This window comes from Aedes aegypti, chromosome 3 (genome assembly GCF_002204515.2).
Source record: "Aedes aegypti strain LVP_AGWG chromosome 3, AaegL5.0 Primary Assembly, whole genome shotgun sequence".
In the NCBI taxonomy this organism is placed as follows: Eukaryota; Metazoa; Arthropoda; class Insecta; order Diptera; family Culicidae; genus Aedes; species Aedes aegypti.
In genome coordinates this window covers 298017784-298034767 of record NC_035109.1, presented here as the reverse complement: position 1 = coordinate 298034767, position 16984 = coordinate 298017784, and the positions used below count along the sequence as shown (strand labels likewise).

The following is a 16984-nucleotide window of genomic DNA, read 5'->3' as shown; positions in this document are numbered from 1 at the left end:
GGATGAGAACAGCTTTCCCGGGAAGCTCACAAGATTGATCAGAGCAACGTTGGACGGTGTGCAAAACTGCGTGAATATCTCTGGCGAACACTCCAGTTCGTTCGAGTCTCGGCGGGGACTACGACAGGGCGACGGACTTTCGTGCCTGTTGTTCAATATTGCGCTTGAAGGTGTCATGTGGAGAGCCAGACTTAACAGTCGAGGCACGATTTTCACGAGATCCGGACAATTTGTTTGCTTCGCGGACGACACGGATATTATTGGGAGAAAATTTGAAACGGTGGCAGATTTGTTCACCCGCCTAAAACGGGAAGCAACAAGAGTCGGGCTAATGGTGAATGCGTCGAAAACAAAGTACATGCTGGTTGGCGGAACTGAGCGCGACAGAACCCGCCTAGGAAGCAGTGTTACGTTAGACGGGGATACCTTCGAGGTGGTGGAAGAGTTCGTCTACCTCGGATCCTTGTTGACGGCTGATAACAACGTTAGTCGGGAAATACGAAGGCGCATCATCAGTGGAAGTCGTGCCTACTATGGCCTCCAGAAGAAACTGCGGTCAAGAAAGATTCACCCCCGCACCAAATGCACGATGTACAAAACGCTCATAAGACCGGTAGTCCTCTATGGGCATAAGACGTGGACTATGCTCGAGGAGGACTTGCAACCTCTTGGGGTTTTCGAACGCCGAGTGCTAAGGACGATCTTCGGCGGCGTGCAGGAGAACGGCGTGTGGCGGCGAAGGATGAACCACGAGCTCGCACAACTCTACGGCGAACCCAGTATCGTGAAGGTAGCTAAAGCTGGAAGGATACGCTGGGCAGGGCATGTTGCAAGAATGCCGGACAACAACCCTGTAAAGATGGTGTTCGCTATGAATCCGGTCGGAACAAGAAGGCGTGGGGCGCAGCGAGCTAGGTGGATTGACCAGGTGCATCAGGACCTGGAGAGCGTGGGTCACAGTCGAGGATGGAGAGAAGCGGCCATGAACCGAGTGAATTGGCGAAATATTGTTGACGAGGCTTTATCAAGATAATTGATGTAAAGCCAAATAAGTAAGTAAGTAAGTAGTAGATGACATAGACTTGCTTTCCTGCATCCATTGACCGAATGCACAGCGAGGTAAAGTCGACAAGGTTAGTAGTCTAGTCACTGACCGTTCTGAATAGAATCCATGCTGATCAGTAGATGTAGTTCTTGCATGATTCGAAAAGAGAGTTATTCGTTATTATTATAAAAAAAACTATTGAACATGCTGTTAAAGATGGAATCCCTCTGTAGTTGGCAATCTCACATTTGTCGCCTTTCTTAAAAATAAAAGAAAGCAAAGAAGTATTCCAAGCAAGCAGGAAAGGTTCCTCGTTGTATCGAGCAATAATTTCTCGAATTGAAATTATTAAACAATTTCAACTCGTCAACAAGCAAAAATACACCGTGAACTAGATCATGTAGGGTAAGTGTTCCCTTAGTTGTGGGTGTTCCTATAGTTGCGGTAGTGCCGTTTTCACGGATTTTGGTACATTAGCCACAGAACCGACACTGCCAATCGACATATTGGCTTGTTGATACACGGAATAGTTGAAAAAAGCGTTCAAATTGCTTTAAAACTGATAATATATCACTAATTTTACTAAAACTTTTCTTACTTGTACCAATAGTTGCGGTAAAGTGTTCCTATAATGGAGGATCTCATAAGAAACCCACGGATACCGCAACTATAGGAACACAAATTAAAAATATACCGCAACTAAAGGAACAGCGTACCAATAGTGGAGGTATTAATTTTCACTGACATGCCGTGGATTACTGCGATGAAATCATTTTTCTAATTAAGTCAATGGTCGTTACTTCCCGTTACAACATTAACATGTACATTAATTGCGCTTCTTGAATTTAGGCGATTAATTGAAGTTCAATCGTGCTTAGTACATCCATTATTGGTACATCTACCCTATACGAGACCAATCATGGTAGTTCACGGTGTATTTTTGACAGTTCATGTTTTCCAGAACGCTTTTTTGAGCGTGTAAGAGTCACTGAATTCAGGAAGTTCAGGAACTCCTAGAATCACAAAACCAGGGCTGTAGTTACTATTACGGCTTATCAGTCGATTGGTAACGCCAGAAACTCAAAGACACAAGTGTCAATTTGAAAACAAAAAAAAAATGGAATCTTTCTGGTGGGCTTCAATCTCACGACTCTCCAGTACGCTAGACAGGGCTTAACCAACTACGCCGCAGAACGGGTATAACGATTTTTTTGCGCCGTCGGCGAACTTTAATTAATTATGCACTAGGATTAACTGCAAGAGATAGAAGAAAATAGTAAACCATCTGGTAGACCATTTTGTTAAAAAAAATAGAAGCCTTTCCTTAAAAATAGATACATTTTAAAGATCTACATTAAAATAGAGACCATGTCTCTAAAAAGAGTCCTGACCAGTCCTGACAATGTCAGTTGATTAGACAGAATTTCTACCTGATACAATGTTTCACCTGGTAAATGTAATCAGTGATTACAAAAATGAAAACCAAAATATTCAAATAATTTCATAACATTTCAATAAAACAAAGCAAACAAAAAGCCAGCAACACTTCACGCTCCATCACCAACACCATCTCCCGAACACCAACATTAGCGGAGGAAAACTCGGAACTCAATTCCCTCCCTTCGATACTCGCACTGAATTTTCAACGCTCTCTCACTCACTCTCCGCCACCTTTTGCAACCACTCACCGCGCAACCCTCAGCGCGCACACACACAACCCGTTACCACCCCCCGGCAATCCAAAAACCAACCCCATCAGCAGCCTACTGAGAGCCGAGAAGAGGCAGCAGAGAAAAAAAAAACTTTTTCTTCCAATTTCATAACTTTCACACAAAATCCACATACCAGCTTTCGACGCACGTAATCCACTTTTCCGCCTCCTAGGCCGTAATCCGTAATTCCGGAGGATAGTATTCCGAGGGCAGACACCGTCACGGTCCGGAATCACACAACAAGGCGTCCCGAAAATCAAACACTCACCATAAATTGTAGATTTTTGCTTCGCACAGTTGGAGCACACAGAGGGCAGCCTCTACTCTAGCTAGCTGCTTTTTAGTCTTCTGCACTTCTCTTTTCAAATCACCCGAACTGAACGACAAACACCACGGAACGATGGCCACTCTGCCAAAGCGCGTTCAACCTTCTGCCGAACTTGACACCGACGGGCTACGGCAACGAGAGTGAGAGAAGCCCGTCAAGCAAGCAAAAATCGCGAAACCTGAGTGACTTTTTGTCCAAAATGCGCGAGTGGGGGGCACTCATCGCAATCAGTGGTGGAATGAAGAAACGAACGAAACAGCCGACGAAAAGGAAAATCGCGCACGCACACTTGGATGCAACGCGCTAGGGGCTGACACCTCGGTGCAAGCATAGCCGCGGCGCGTCGCGACGTCAAAATGTCTCCACAACAACGGATGGGAAACTACAGCAGTTTCCCGGCTGGTGCGGTAACATAATATAAAGTTTCCATTGAACTCAAATCTGTTCAATAATAAATTCTCGCACAACTCTCGCATAACTTCTGATCTCGCCCTAAAAGCCATTGGTAACCATGTGTGTAGCTTGTTGTTTCTGAGCATTTATGATCTCGCGCTGAAAGCCCTTGGTATCTGAGTGTAAAGCTCATCGTTCGCAAATGAATGAAAAGCTATCACCACTGGGAAATAAAGGATGGTCTGCTTCACAAGAAATAGTTTTTGCCTTAAATTGACCAGACGTCAAGTTTTTCGCGGAACAGTCCCGCATTTTGACCTTTTGTCCCGCGCTGAAAAGTGTCCCGCGAAATGTTCACTGAAATCATAAAAAATGTCCCGCATTTCTAGAGCCGTTAATAATTAACTGCTTAAACATTTAAATTAAATTTGCTTTACCCAACATATATTACATATGTCAATGGTTTAAATAGAAAGATAAGTACATTTTGCAATTTAAGGTCGCAAAAGAAATGATTTGGTAACAGAATAGCTTACACATATAAATTAGAAAGATAATAAATTCGTTGCCATTCAATGGACTTTTTTGCGAAAAAAATATCTTTAAATTCAATATCTCTGGATGCCGCTGTAATAAAATCTATATTTTACCTTAAAAGAAAGATTTTTCAATGGGCAAATCGATAGTGAGGTGAGTGTTTACTGCATGTTAATTTCTCGTACGGTTTTGACTTATTAAAGATCAGTTTACCCTATTTTTTATGGGAATTGAATGTTTATAAATCTATATCCATGAATTCCGCTGAGATAGAAACGATCTGTTCACCTATGAAGAATATTATTACATATTTAACGATTTTGTTGAACAAGTTTGTCCGACCGATTTTCGTATTACTCTTATTATTACTTCTTAATCAATATCTCTGAATTTTGGAGAGATAGAATCGATATTTTTTACCTCAAAAGAAAGACATCCTCAATTGCAATATAATATTGAGGTGAGTAGGTGGGGCACGTGATGTTTGCGTACGATTTTTGCCAATTAAAAGTTATTTTTTATATACTTTTTCTTATAGAAAAGAGATTAATCGTATCTTTTGATTTTTGCTGAGATACAAACAATCTTTGTGCCTCAAAAGAAACAAAAAAATCGTGAGTAAATTGATGGTGGAGTGAGTGCTTACGGTACGTATTTTTTTCGCATAGGTTCGTCCTATAAAAGATCATTTTACCCAATATTTGTTAGAAACAACAAACTTTTTAATCAATATTGTATTCAATATCAATAACCAGTATTGATGTAAGGGATCGCGGAATTCGTTAACTTCGTATTTCTTTTTATTTTTGCTGAAAAATATTGTTTAACCTTTTTTGGTAGAATTGAGATATTCATGCATTAATTAATACATTCATTGAAATAAACGATATAAGCTAAGTATGAAGAGTAAAAATTTCTTGGTCAAAAAATTCTTTATGGTGAGCTCCATTTGAAATGACATTTTTTTTTTTTAATTTCTTTATTAGTATCATTCCAAACATTACGTTCATTTCTTATATCTAGGTGTTCTGTGTTATTTGACAACACTATCATCCTAATTTGGTAAAACAAATTTAAGATTTAATTAACATTTTGTTAACAACATATTACATTTCATTTGCCGTAGCAGTTCAGTTTTTTTACAGGTGAGTTGATTTCACCTGCTTATAAGAGAAAAAAAAAACGTTTTTAATATACTTAACCTAACTTAACCTAAACATATAACGCATTAATCGTGGCAATAGAAGATTGTAACGATTTTTGCCTGAAATTATTAATGATTGTGTTTGACATTTGTTCCAATGTTTCAACATTGGATATTCTATGTAACTCATTGGTACTATACCAGGGAGGAAGCCTCAGAATCATTTTCAAAATTTTATTTTGAATTCTCTGCAGAGCTTTCTTCCTGGTATTACAACAGCTAGTCCATATTGGTACAGCATACAACATGGCTGGCCTGAAAATTTGTTTGAACATCAACAGCTTGTTCTTAAGACAAAGTTTTGATTTTCTATTAATAAGGGGATAGAGACATTTTACATATTTATTACATTTGGCTTAAATGCCCTCAATGTGATTTTTGAAAGTTAAATTCTTATCTAGCATGAGCCCTAGATACTTAACTTCATCTGACCAATTTATTGGAACCCCTCTCATCGTGACAACATGTCTACTTGAAGGTTTCAAATAAAGAGCTTTTGGTTTATGTGGGAATATTATTAGTTGAGTTTTGGAAGCATTAGGAGAAATCTTCCATTTTTGCAAGTATGAAGAAAAAATATCCAAACCTTTTTGCAATCGACTACAGATAACACGCAGGCTTCGTCCTTTGGCGGAGAGGCCTGTGTCATCCGCAAACAAAGATTTTTGACATCCCTGAGGTAGCTCAGGTAAGTCAGATGTGAAAATATTGTATAATATTGGTCCCAAAATGCTGCCTTGAGGAACACCAGCTCTTACAGGAAATCTTTCAGATCTGGAGTTCTGATAATTAACCTGAAGTGTACGATTTGACAGATAACTTTGAATTATTCTAACAATGTATGTTGGAAAATTAAAGTTTTTTAATTTTACAATCAAACCTTCATGCCAAACACTGTCGAATGCTTTTTCTATGTCTAGAAGAGCAAGACCAGTAGAATAGCCTTCAGATTTGTTGGAACGGATCAAATTTGTTACACGTAAAAGTTGATGAGTGGTCGAATGTCCATGGCGGAATCCGAACTGTTCATTGGCAAAAATTGAATTTTCGTTGATGTGTGCCATCATTCTGTTCAAAATAACCTTTTCAAAAAGTTTACTGATGGAGGAAAGCAAACTGATTGGACGATAGCTAGAAGCTTCTGCATGATTTTTGTCTGGTTTTAAAATTGGAACAACCTTAGCATTTTTCCATTTGTCAGGAAAATATGCTAATTGAAAACATTTGTTAAATATATCAACTAAAAATGATAAGCTACTTTCTGGAAGTTTCTTGATGAGGATGTAGAAAATTCCATCATCGCCAGGAGCTTTCATGTTTTTGAATTTTTTAATAATAGTTCTCACTTCTTCCAAATCAGTCTCCCAGGCATTTTCGAAAACGTTCTCTTGATTGAGAATATTTTCGAACTCCTGAGTAACTTCATTTTCAATTGGACTAGTAAGTCCTAAATTAAAATTGTGCGCACTTTCAAACTGCATAGCAAGTTTTTGAGCTTTTTCGCAATTAGTTAGTAATAATTTGTTTTCCTCTTTCAATGCCGGTATTGGCTTCTGAGGTTTTTTCAAGATTTTCGATAATTTCCAAAAGGGCTTAGAGCCAGGGTCCAATTGAGAAATTTTATTTTCAAAATGTTTGTTTCTTAATTGAGCAAAACGTTTCTTGATTTCTTTCTGCAAATCCTGCCATATAATTTTCATAACAGGATCGCGAGTGCGTTGAAATTGCCTTCTCCTCACGTTTTTAAGACGGATCAAGAGTTTAAGATCATCGTCTATAATCACGGATTCAAATTTTACTTCACATTTTGGAATTGCAATGCTCCGGGCTTCAACAATGGAATTTGTTAAAGTTTCAAGAGCATTGTCAATATCAAGTTTAGTTTCTAAAGAAATGTTAACATCAAGATTGGAGTCAACATACGTTTTATATATATTCCAGTCGGCTCGTAAATAATTGAAAGTGGAGCTGATAGGATTGAGAATCGCTTCTTGGGATATTTGAAATGTAACAGGGACATGATCAGAATCAAAATCAGCATGAGTAATCAGTTGGCTACATAGATGACTAGAGTCGGTTAAGACCAAATCAATCGTAGATGGATTTCTAGAAGAGGAAAAACATGTGGGGCTATCAGGGTATTGAATTGAGAAATATCCTGAAGAGCACTCATCAAATAAAATTCTACCGTTGGAATTACTTTGAGAATTATTCCATGACCGATGTTTGGCATTAAAGTCACCAATGACAAAAAATTTTGACTTATTGCGAGTCAATTTACGCAAGTCAGTTTGGAGCACATTAACTTGTTGCCCAGAGCATTGAAAAGGCAAATAGGCAGCTATGAAAGTATATTTACCAAACTGTGTTTCAACAGAAACACCTAAAGTTTCAAAAACTTTAGTTTCAAATGATGAAAACAGTTGATGTTTTATACGCCTATGAATGATGATTGCAACTCCCCCACATGCCCCATCAAGTCGATCATTACGATAAACAAAAAAGTTAGGATCTCTTTTGAGTTTAGATCCAGGTTTTAAATACGTTTCGGTAATAACTGCTATATGCACGTTATTAACCGTAAGAAAATTAAACAGCTCGTCCTCTTTACCATTCAGAGAACGAGCATTCCAATTTAAAATATTTAAATTATTATTTGGATCCATTAGAAAAACGTAATCCAATAACAATTTGATTTGTAAATTTTACACCTACTTGGACTGCTTCAGTCATAGTGGTGGCTTTGAACATTGCATCAATCATTAGATTCAATTGTTCAGTTAGAAAATTAAAATCAGAGGCAGACATGTCATGTGATTTCCCATTGGAATTTCCGGTTGACGAAGAAGCGGAGTTACCTGTGGCGGTAGGGTTTTTTCCATTTGATTTGAAACAAGTAGAATGGGTACCCATGGATCGAACAGGGGAAGAGTTCAAATTACCTGCTACGATATCGGCAAAGGATTTACCGTGGGTAGATACATTCGAAATTGAAAGATTCGAACGGCTACCCGACGGATTAAAATTAGTTTGTGAATGAGCATGATTATGATCTTCCTGATGGGTATGATTCATGATCAAGCGATCGTTAACTGAAAAATGAGCATTGTTCGAAACTCTACCAGGCAAATTCCGGAAACGACCGTTATCGTAACGGATATTATTTTTCATCTGCCTGGCACGAGCCTCAATGACCTTTTTGCGTGAAGGACAATTCCAAAAATTGGACTTATGGTTAGCCCCCCAATTACAACATATGAATTTGGTGGTATCTTCCTTCACTGGACAGACGTCTTTGGCGTGAGAAGAACCTCCGCAAATCATGCATTTAGCATCCATGCGACAATTTTTTGTACCATGACCCCACTTTTGGCACCGACGGCACTGAGTGGGGTTCTGGTAATTTCCTCCAGGTTTCTGGAAATGTTCCCATGTCACACGGACATCAAACAACAGTTTTGCTTTTTCTAAAGCTTTAATATTATTTAGTTCTTTTTTGTTAAAGTGAACTAAATAAAATTCTTGAGAAAGCCCTTTCCGAACAATGCCAGATTGGGTTCTCTTTTTCATAATGATTACTTGGACTGGGGAAAATCCAAGTATATCATTTATTCCATTTTGGATCTCTTCAGGTGATTTATAGTCACTTGAGAGACCTTTCAAGACAACTTTGAACAAACGTTCAGTTTTGTCGTCATAAGTAAAAAAATTGTGCTTTTTCTCTTCAAGATGTTTGAGAAGAAGCTCACGATCTTTAAGAGTTTCCGACAAAACGCGACAGTCTCCTTTCTTTGCGATTTGGAAGGAAACCTTGATTCCCCTAATGGAGTTCAAGATCTCCTGCCTAAATCCCCCAAATTCGGAACAACTGACCACGATAGGCGGCACTCTTTGCTTCCTCACTTGAATCAAAGAGCCTGGGCTAGAGGCTGCTTCGATTTGGTGTTCGGAAAATTTGTCTAGAGCATCGAACTGATTGCTCATTTCGATACAATTATTCATTTCACCCTTGGAAGAAAGTTCGCATTCCGGGGAAACGTCCTTTCTTCCATTCTTGCCACGTGTAGTGACAGTTTTAAAACCCACTTTTTTGGAAGGAAGTAGTGAATTCAGAGATTCACCCTTCCTTTTGTTAGTTGTTGATACCATGTTTAATTAATAAACGAAAGAAGACGTGACCTTCGAAAGGTTTTTTCCCAAGACGGTGTCCAAGAAGGATTACCACCGCTAGCTTTCGCCAACGGGTCCAACGAAAAATCGAAGGCACGGGTCCAAACAAGGATCGTAAAGGGATCAATAGTAGAAAAAATAGTACTGAAAAGTACTGTTTTAGTAGCACTGAAAAGTACCGTTTTTAATTTTAGCACTGAAAAGTACTGTTTTTGTAGCACTGAAAAGTACTGTTTTATTGCTTTAGGTAGTTTTTAAGAAAACTTCCAAGAGCAGAGAGAATTCGTGTACGCACAGCACGAAGGTACGATGCGCACTGATTTGAAATGACATTTCTTCTTAACTACGTACTGCGATAAAAAAAAATTTTTGATAATTTTCTACAAGAAATTTTCGACGTAATTATTTTTCTCTTTAGGAGCATAGACAAAGAATTTGGAATACTTACCGTCATCCTTCTTATATGGTTGATTGAAATGTCAAAACTGAATGTTATATCGTTTAAAAATTTTGGGACGGTAAATTAGTTGGAAAATGGTGGTAAATCAGTATTTAGAAGACTATTATAAAAAGTTCGGAGAAAAATCCGAAAAGTTTAAAAAGTTGGCTAGAAAATCGATGAATTTTTGTCAACGTATCTTTATGGATCAAGCAATTGGTTAGGAATCCATCCGAAGAACCACAAAGTTTCGATTTTCTGTTAATAATTGGATAATAGTTATTTATGCAACAAGATGCAAAATGATGATTTTTTCAGCACGAGTTGTACATTTATCCAACGAGGCTCGCCGAGTTGGATAAATACAACGAGTGCTGAAAAAATCGAGTTTTGCAACGAGTTGCATACAACATTTTTTGCTATTTCGAAAAATGCCGTTTCAACTCGATGAACTCTAAAAGCACAAACAAACATTGCAAGAGAACCCACATCGGCATACAGCCATGCGTAGTTTCAATTCAGTATTTTTCAATCACGTAGGCTGTGACACAGTAGTACCCATGAATGTCACAATTCTTCTCGTTCCCATCGGTATCATGCAGATCTATATTCCCTATTAGAGGAATGAACAGGTAAGAAAGCACAGTGACTACAAATGCTGGACGATCCGACCCCTCATAAGTATCGCCAACCTGTGTCGGAGCCTGATCGCACAACGGATGTAGACTCTAGTGAAGTGACTCGCCGTGTAAACCAAATGGAAAGTCACTCCGCTCAAGTCGAGAACTGCCACCTCGCTATAGGACACCGACAATTCTCACCTCACGCCAGACATAGAACAAACTCAAGAATCAGATGCAATTGTGCTTTTTCTGTGCGGCATGTAAGGCAAGACGAGTCGGTGAGGTGTCGACTCGCTTCCATTTGATTAACATTAGTCGCATCACGTCACCCGAGGTGAGAACGACTCGTCTCGACTCACACGCCGCGCACAATAAGCATGACATGAAGAGACTAGGACACTGGGTTGTTCGGTTGACGCCTACCAAAACAGTACTGAAAAGTGCTACTTTTCAGCACTGTTTTATTTGGTAGGAAAAGTAGGCCGTTATGTTGATCAACTTCTCAATGAAAAGTTGATTGATTTGCAACGGAATTGCAAAAAGACATTTAATACATTAAATGTATCAAATTTGGCATAAATGCCCTCAATGTGATTTTTGAAAGTTATTTTTTTATCTAGCATGAGCCCTAGATACTTAACTTCCTTTGAACAATTTATTGGAAACCCTCTCATTGTGACAACATGTCTACTTGAAGATTTCAAATACAGAGCTTTTGGTTTATGTGGGAATATTATAAGTTGAGTTTTGTAAGCATTGGGAGCAATTTTCTATTTCTGCAAGTACAGTGGGGTTCCGTTTTTGGCATGCTCCGTTTTTGGCATGCTCCGATTTTGGCACCCCCCAATTTTGGCAACAAAATGGATCCGTTTTTGGCAACATTTTTCAATACCATTAAAATTTGAATTTTTTTGTAAATATTATGGTGTTTGTTGCTTTAGTCATTTGTATAGCATGTTCACTTCACACTGATTACATATCAGAGCTCAATGTTCGTCAATATTTCCCCAAATCTCACCAACTACTAAGGACCCGCGTACGCGCTTATTTACCTCAGAATGGTCATTGGTCATGCATTGGCAACGTTTCATGAGGCCAATAATCTCCACCCGTATCTCAACTAAAGACCATCTCTTTTCTTAGGCATTCTAATTGAGTGACCAGCCCACTTGAGTCCGCCAGTAGGTGATACAATTAAAACACTGTTCTTCAATACTTGTTTTAATTATGAATCGTGGTTTTACGGCCAACCAGCCGAGTGGAAGTTTAACAACTACCGAAAAGCTAAACATTACATATAATTTGCAATTGGATTAGATGGACAAATTGATGTGAAGATTTTCGCAAATCTTCACATCAATTTGTCCATCTAATCCAATTGCAAATTATATGTAATGTTTAGCTTTTCGGTAGTTGTTAAACTGTTCTTCAGATTTGGAACAGCTTGTTTGAACAAAGCACCAGCACTGACATAAGAGCAACAAAAAATCTATGACTCACACAGAGTAACAATCATAAATTTTGTCTCATCTTGTTAGCTTACTGTCTTTATTATTATGGATTTACGTACATTGCGCATGTAAAAACACACCGCAATAATAGATATAAATATGTACAGCAAAATATCGTGTATCATACCTTTAAATAAATTTCATTAAATACCATGACAAATGCGGATAGTCCAAACTACAATTTATTTTCGATAATATCATTAAAGCGTGCCATTAATACGACTGAGAATGTTTTAACTTTTTGTCTGTGATATTGGTCTTTCTGTGTCAACTATTTAAAGCTACGTTCCCTCTTTTCTATAGACACTGTTAGGCGTTAGATTTGTTAAGAAACGATCCAAAATTCTGTACAAGATTGTTAATCAACGGTGGGTCTCAACATCATCAAAATGTTCCTTACGAGCTGAGTCTATGATTTTCCTAACTGTACCCTGAGGAATCCTTAAATGATTCTTGGTTCTTGTGGGACTTTTCAGAAATTTTAACGAATTCATGAGGATATCTACAGATTCCAAGTGGACACTGAGGGCTTCTTGAGGGATCCTTAGAGTATATAATTGGTTATGGAGAATTATATCCAAAATCTGGCCTAATAAACTCTAAGGCGTCCTGTAAATTTTAAGCGGGATAATGTGAATTTCTAGTAGTATTTTTTATTATTTCCGGCGAAAGCTTGGAGATTTTGAAAAGGTTCCCAGAGGAATTTGAGGTGTGCTAGTGGTAGCCTAATAATAATAAACTTTTAATTTTTTCATTGGAGACTTGAGAATTTTCAGCAACATCGCAGCGGAATTCCAAGCAGCAAAAGCCTAAGCAAGATCCTGAGAACTCTATGCAAGTTCCTACGGATGCTTGGCAAGATGCTTCAGAGCTCAAGCGTTTTTTTTCTGCAGATTTCTTATGAGAACCTGAAGATTCCTTTAAGGTTCTTGAGGTTTCATAACATTATTTATTTATTTAGTTGGTATTACATCAATTAATTTGATAAAACCTCGTTAACGATGTTACGCCAATTTACTCGGTCCATGGCTGTGTCTCTCCAACTTCGATTTTGGCCCACGTTCTCCAGATCTTGTTGCACCTGATCAAGCCACCTCGCTCGCTGTGCTCCTCGCCTTCTTGTGCCAACCGGATTTGACGCGAACACCATCTTTGCAGGATTGTTGTCCGGTAGTCTTGCAACATGCCCTGCCCAGCGCACCCTTCCGGCTTTCGCAACCTTCTGGATACTGGGTTCGCCGAAGAGCCTAGCGAGCTCGTGGTTCATTCTCCGCCGCCACACACCGTTTTCCTGTACTCCGCCAAAGATCGTCCTAAGCACCCTTCGTTCGAACACTCCAAGTGCTTGCAGGTCCTCTTCCAGCATGGTCCATGCTTCATGTCCATAGAGGACCACCGGTCTTATGAGCGTTTTGTACATGGTACATTTGGTGCGAGGGTGAATCTTTCTCGACCGCAGCTTCTTCTGGAGCCCATAGTAGGCGCGACTTCCACTGATGATGCGTCTCCGTATTTCACGACTAACGTTGTTATCAGCCGTTAACAAGGATCCGAGGTAGACGAACTCATCAACCACCTCAAAAGTATCACCGTCTATCGTAACACTGCACCCCAGGCGGGCTCTGTCGCGCTCGGTTCCGCCTATCAGCATGTACTTTGTTTTTGACGCATTCACCATCAGGCCGACTTTTGTCGCTTCACGTTTCAGGCGGGTGTACAGGTCTGCCACCGTTCCAAATGTTCTGCCGACAATATCCATATCATCCGCGAAGCAAACAAATTGGCTGGATCTTGTGAAAATCGTACCTCGGTTATTGAACCCGGCTCTCCGCATGACACCTTCTAGCGCGATGTTGAACAGCAGGCACGAAAGTCCATCACCCTGTCGAAGTCCCCGGCGGGATTCGAACGAACTGGAATGTTCGCCCGAAATCTTCACGCTATTCTGCACACCGTCCATCGTTGCTCTTATTAGTCTTTTGAGCTTCCCGGGAAAGCTGTACTCGTCCATTATTTTCCATAGCTCTTCGCGGTCGATGCTATCATATGCCGCTTTGAAATCGATGAACAAGTGATGCGTTGGGACTTGGTATTCACGGCATTTCTGGAGGATTTGCCGTACAGTGAAGATTTGGTCCGTTGTCGAGCGGCCGTTGATGAAACCAGCTTGATAACTTCCCACAAACTCATTTGTTATTGGTGATAGACGACGGAAGATAATCTGGGATAGCACTTTGTAGGCGGCATTCAGGATAGTGATCGCACGATAGTTTTCACATTCCAGTTTGTCGCCCTTCTTGTAGATGGGGCATATGACCCCTTGCTTCCACTCCTCCGGCAGCTGTTCCGTTTCCCAGATTTTGACAATCAGCCGGTGCAGACAGGCGGCCAACCTCTCCGGGCCCATTTTGATGAGTTCAGCTCCAATACCATCCTTACCAGCGGCCTTGTTATTCTTGAGCTGGTTGATGGCATCCTTAACTTCCCTCAATGTGGGGGCAGGTTGGTTTCCTTCATCCGCCGTGCTGACGTAGCCACTTCCTCCGCTGTCGTGACCCTCGGCGCCTGTGTTCTCCGTGCCATTCAGGTGTTCATCGTAGTGCTGCTTCCACCTTTCAATGACCTCACGTCCGTCCGTCAAGATGCTTCCGTCCTTATCCCTACACATTTCGGCTCGCGGCACGAAGCCTTTTCGGGATGCGTTAAGCTTCTCGTAGAACTTTCGCGTTTCTTGTGAACGATGCAGCTGTTCCATTTCTTCACATTCCGCTTCTTCCAGGCGGCGCTTTTTGTCCCGGAATAGGCGGGTTTGCTGCTTTCGTTTTCTTTTATATCTCTCCACGTTTTGTCGCGTTCCTTGCTGCAGCATTGCAGCCCGCGCTGCATCCTTCTCCTCCAAAACCTGCCTGCATTCATCGTCAAACCAATCGTCACATGTCCTCCTTTCCACGTACCCGACGATGCTCTCGGCTGCGTTGTTGATGGCTGCTTTTATGTTGCTCCAGCAGTCCTCAAGAGGGGCTTCGTCAAGCTCGCCCTCTTCCGGCAACGCTACCTCGAGATGCTGCGCGTATGCGGCAGCGACGTTCGGTTGGGCCAGTCGCGCTAAGTTATACCGAGGCGGGCGTCGATACCGTACATTGTTAATGACGGATAGTTTTTGGCGCAGTTTCACCATCACCAGGTAGTGGTCGGAGTCAATGTTAGCGCCACGATAGGTTCTGACGTCGGTAATATCAGAGAAGTGCCGTCCATCGATCAAAACGTGGTCGATTTGTGATTCCGTCTGCAGTGGTGATCTCCAGGTGTATCGATACGGGAGGCTGTGCTGGAAGTAGGTGCTGCGAATGGCCATGTTCTTGGAGGCGGCAAAATCTATCAGTCGTAGGCCGTTCTCGTTCGTCAGCCGGTGGGCGCTGAACTTTCCAATCGTCGGTCTGAACTCCTCCTCCTGGCCAACCTGAGCGTTTAAGTCTCCTATGATGATCTTGACGTCGTGGCTTGGGCAGCGGTCGTATTCGCGTTCGAGCTGCGCGTAAAATGCGTCCTTGTCATCATCAGTGCTTCCGGAGTGAGGGCTATGCACGTTTATGATGCTGAAGTTGAAGAACCGGCCTTTGAGCCTCAACTTGCACATTCTTTCGTTGATCGGCCACCATCCGATCACGCGCCTCTGCATATCACCCATCACTATAAAAGCTGTTCCCAGCTCACGTGTGTTGCCGCAGCTCTGGTAGATGGTATGATTACCTCTAAACGTTCGCACCATCGAACCTGTCCAGCACACCTCCTGCAGCGCTACGATGTCGAAACCGCGGATCTTCAGTACATCGGAGAGTATGCGTGTGCCTCCGATGAAGTTGAGAGATTTGCAGTTCCACGTACCGAGTTTCCAATCGCAAGTCCATTTTCGTCGCTGTGGTCTTTGCCGATTGTTCCGGTCCGTATTCTCTCGTTGACGTTCCTGTGCTGATGTGTTTTTACGGTTGGCTTGCAGGGCCTGACACCAACCCCCTAGATTTCCGGAGGACCATTCCCCCTAAATGTTCGGAGGGCCATAGTGCGCAGTTTAGCTTAGAGTCCTTCTCTGGCACTCGGACGATGATCAGCCGCCCCTGACATGGGGAACAGACGCTGTTGTGAGCCGCTCCTAACGTGGAGTACAGACGCTCCAGGTTTGCAAAAGCAAACCCCCCCTTCCCTGTCAGCATACGACCAAAGTTCCCACCGGGGGTTGGTTACCCGATCTTCCCCAAGGTTACTCGTACCCCGGCCAGTACCACGAGGAGGTAGGGATAGGAGTTGCTGGGCAAGAGGCTAAGGACCACACAATGGGGTCTATTTTATTCCTGTAGGTACGCGAGGTACCAATGGTACGCCATGCCCAGCCATTTACCGTGCCAGGTTTCATAACAGGATCCTGTAAATTTCAGTTGATTTCATAAGGTAGATGGAAAACATACATAAAGCTTAATTAAAAATTATTTCAAGTAAAAATTGAATTCTACAAAATAACAAGTCACATTTATGCATTATCGCATGTTTATGTTTGCCCTTTTGATGCAGTCAACCATTCATTATGAAATGCTTTACTTTATCAGAAACATATATTGAATGAGTAATTCTAAACTTACCGAATTTTTCAAAATTTTTCGCTTAAGTCCAAAAGTTTAACTGACTTTAAATGTTCATTTAATTAGAAAAAAAAAATGTTTTGCAATACCCAGCGCTTTTGTTTCGTAAATACTTCTTTAAAAGAAAACAAAAATATTTGTTTCGTGTTCTTTCATAGTTTTAAGAAAATGTCCAGTTCTTCAATAAAAGTCACTTATGCGATTATTGGTTTTACAAGGCCCTCTTATACAAAAATTATACATAAAGCTTCTAAAAAATAATTGAAGACGTTGAGGCGTATAAACGCCACTAGAAAAAACGTTTGCCAGATTTAACATGACGGGTTTATAGATTCATAGCATAGTATAACCCTTCGGAAAAATGCTTCGAAGTGAACCTTTTCGAAGT

The 16984-nt window shown here is 40.8% G+C and overlaps 1 protein-coding gene across 5 annotated transcripts in view; it reads right to left on the bottom strand.

Annotated features, from left to right (window-relative positions):
• LOC5571882 (transcriptional activator protein Pur-beta) overlaps positions 1 to 3230 on the bottom strand; it is a 65738-nt gene extending 62508 nt beyond the window's left edge. Inside the window, exon 1 of one of the 5 annotated variants that reach the window (XM_001662220.2) lies at positions 2891 to 3230. The gene's annotated coding sequence lies outside the window, so the exon portion shown is untranslated. The remainder of the gene's footprint in view (positions 1 to 2890) is intronic. The other 4 variants (XM_021855136.1, XM_021855132.1, XM_021855138.1 and 1 more) reach the window with 4 other exon arrangements.
• Between the last annotated feature and the right edge of the window lie 13754 nt (positions 3231 to 16984).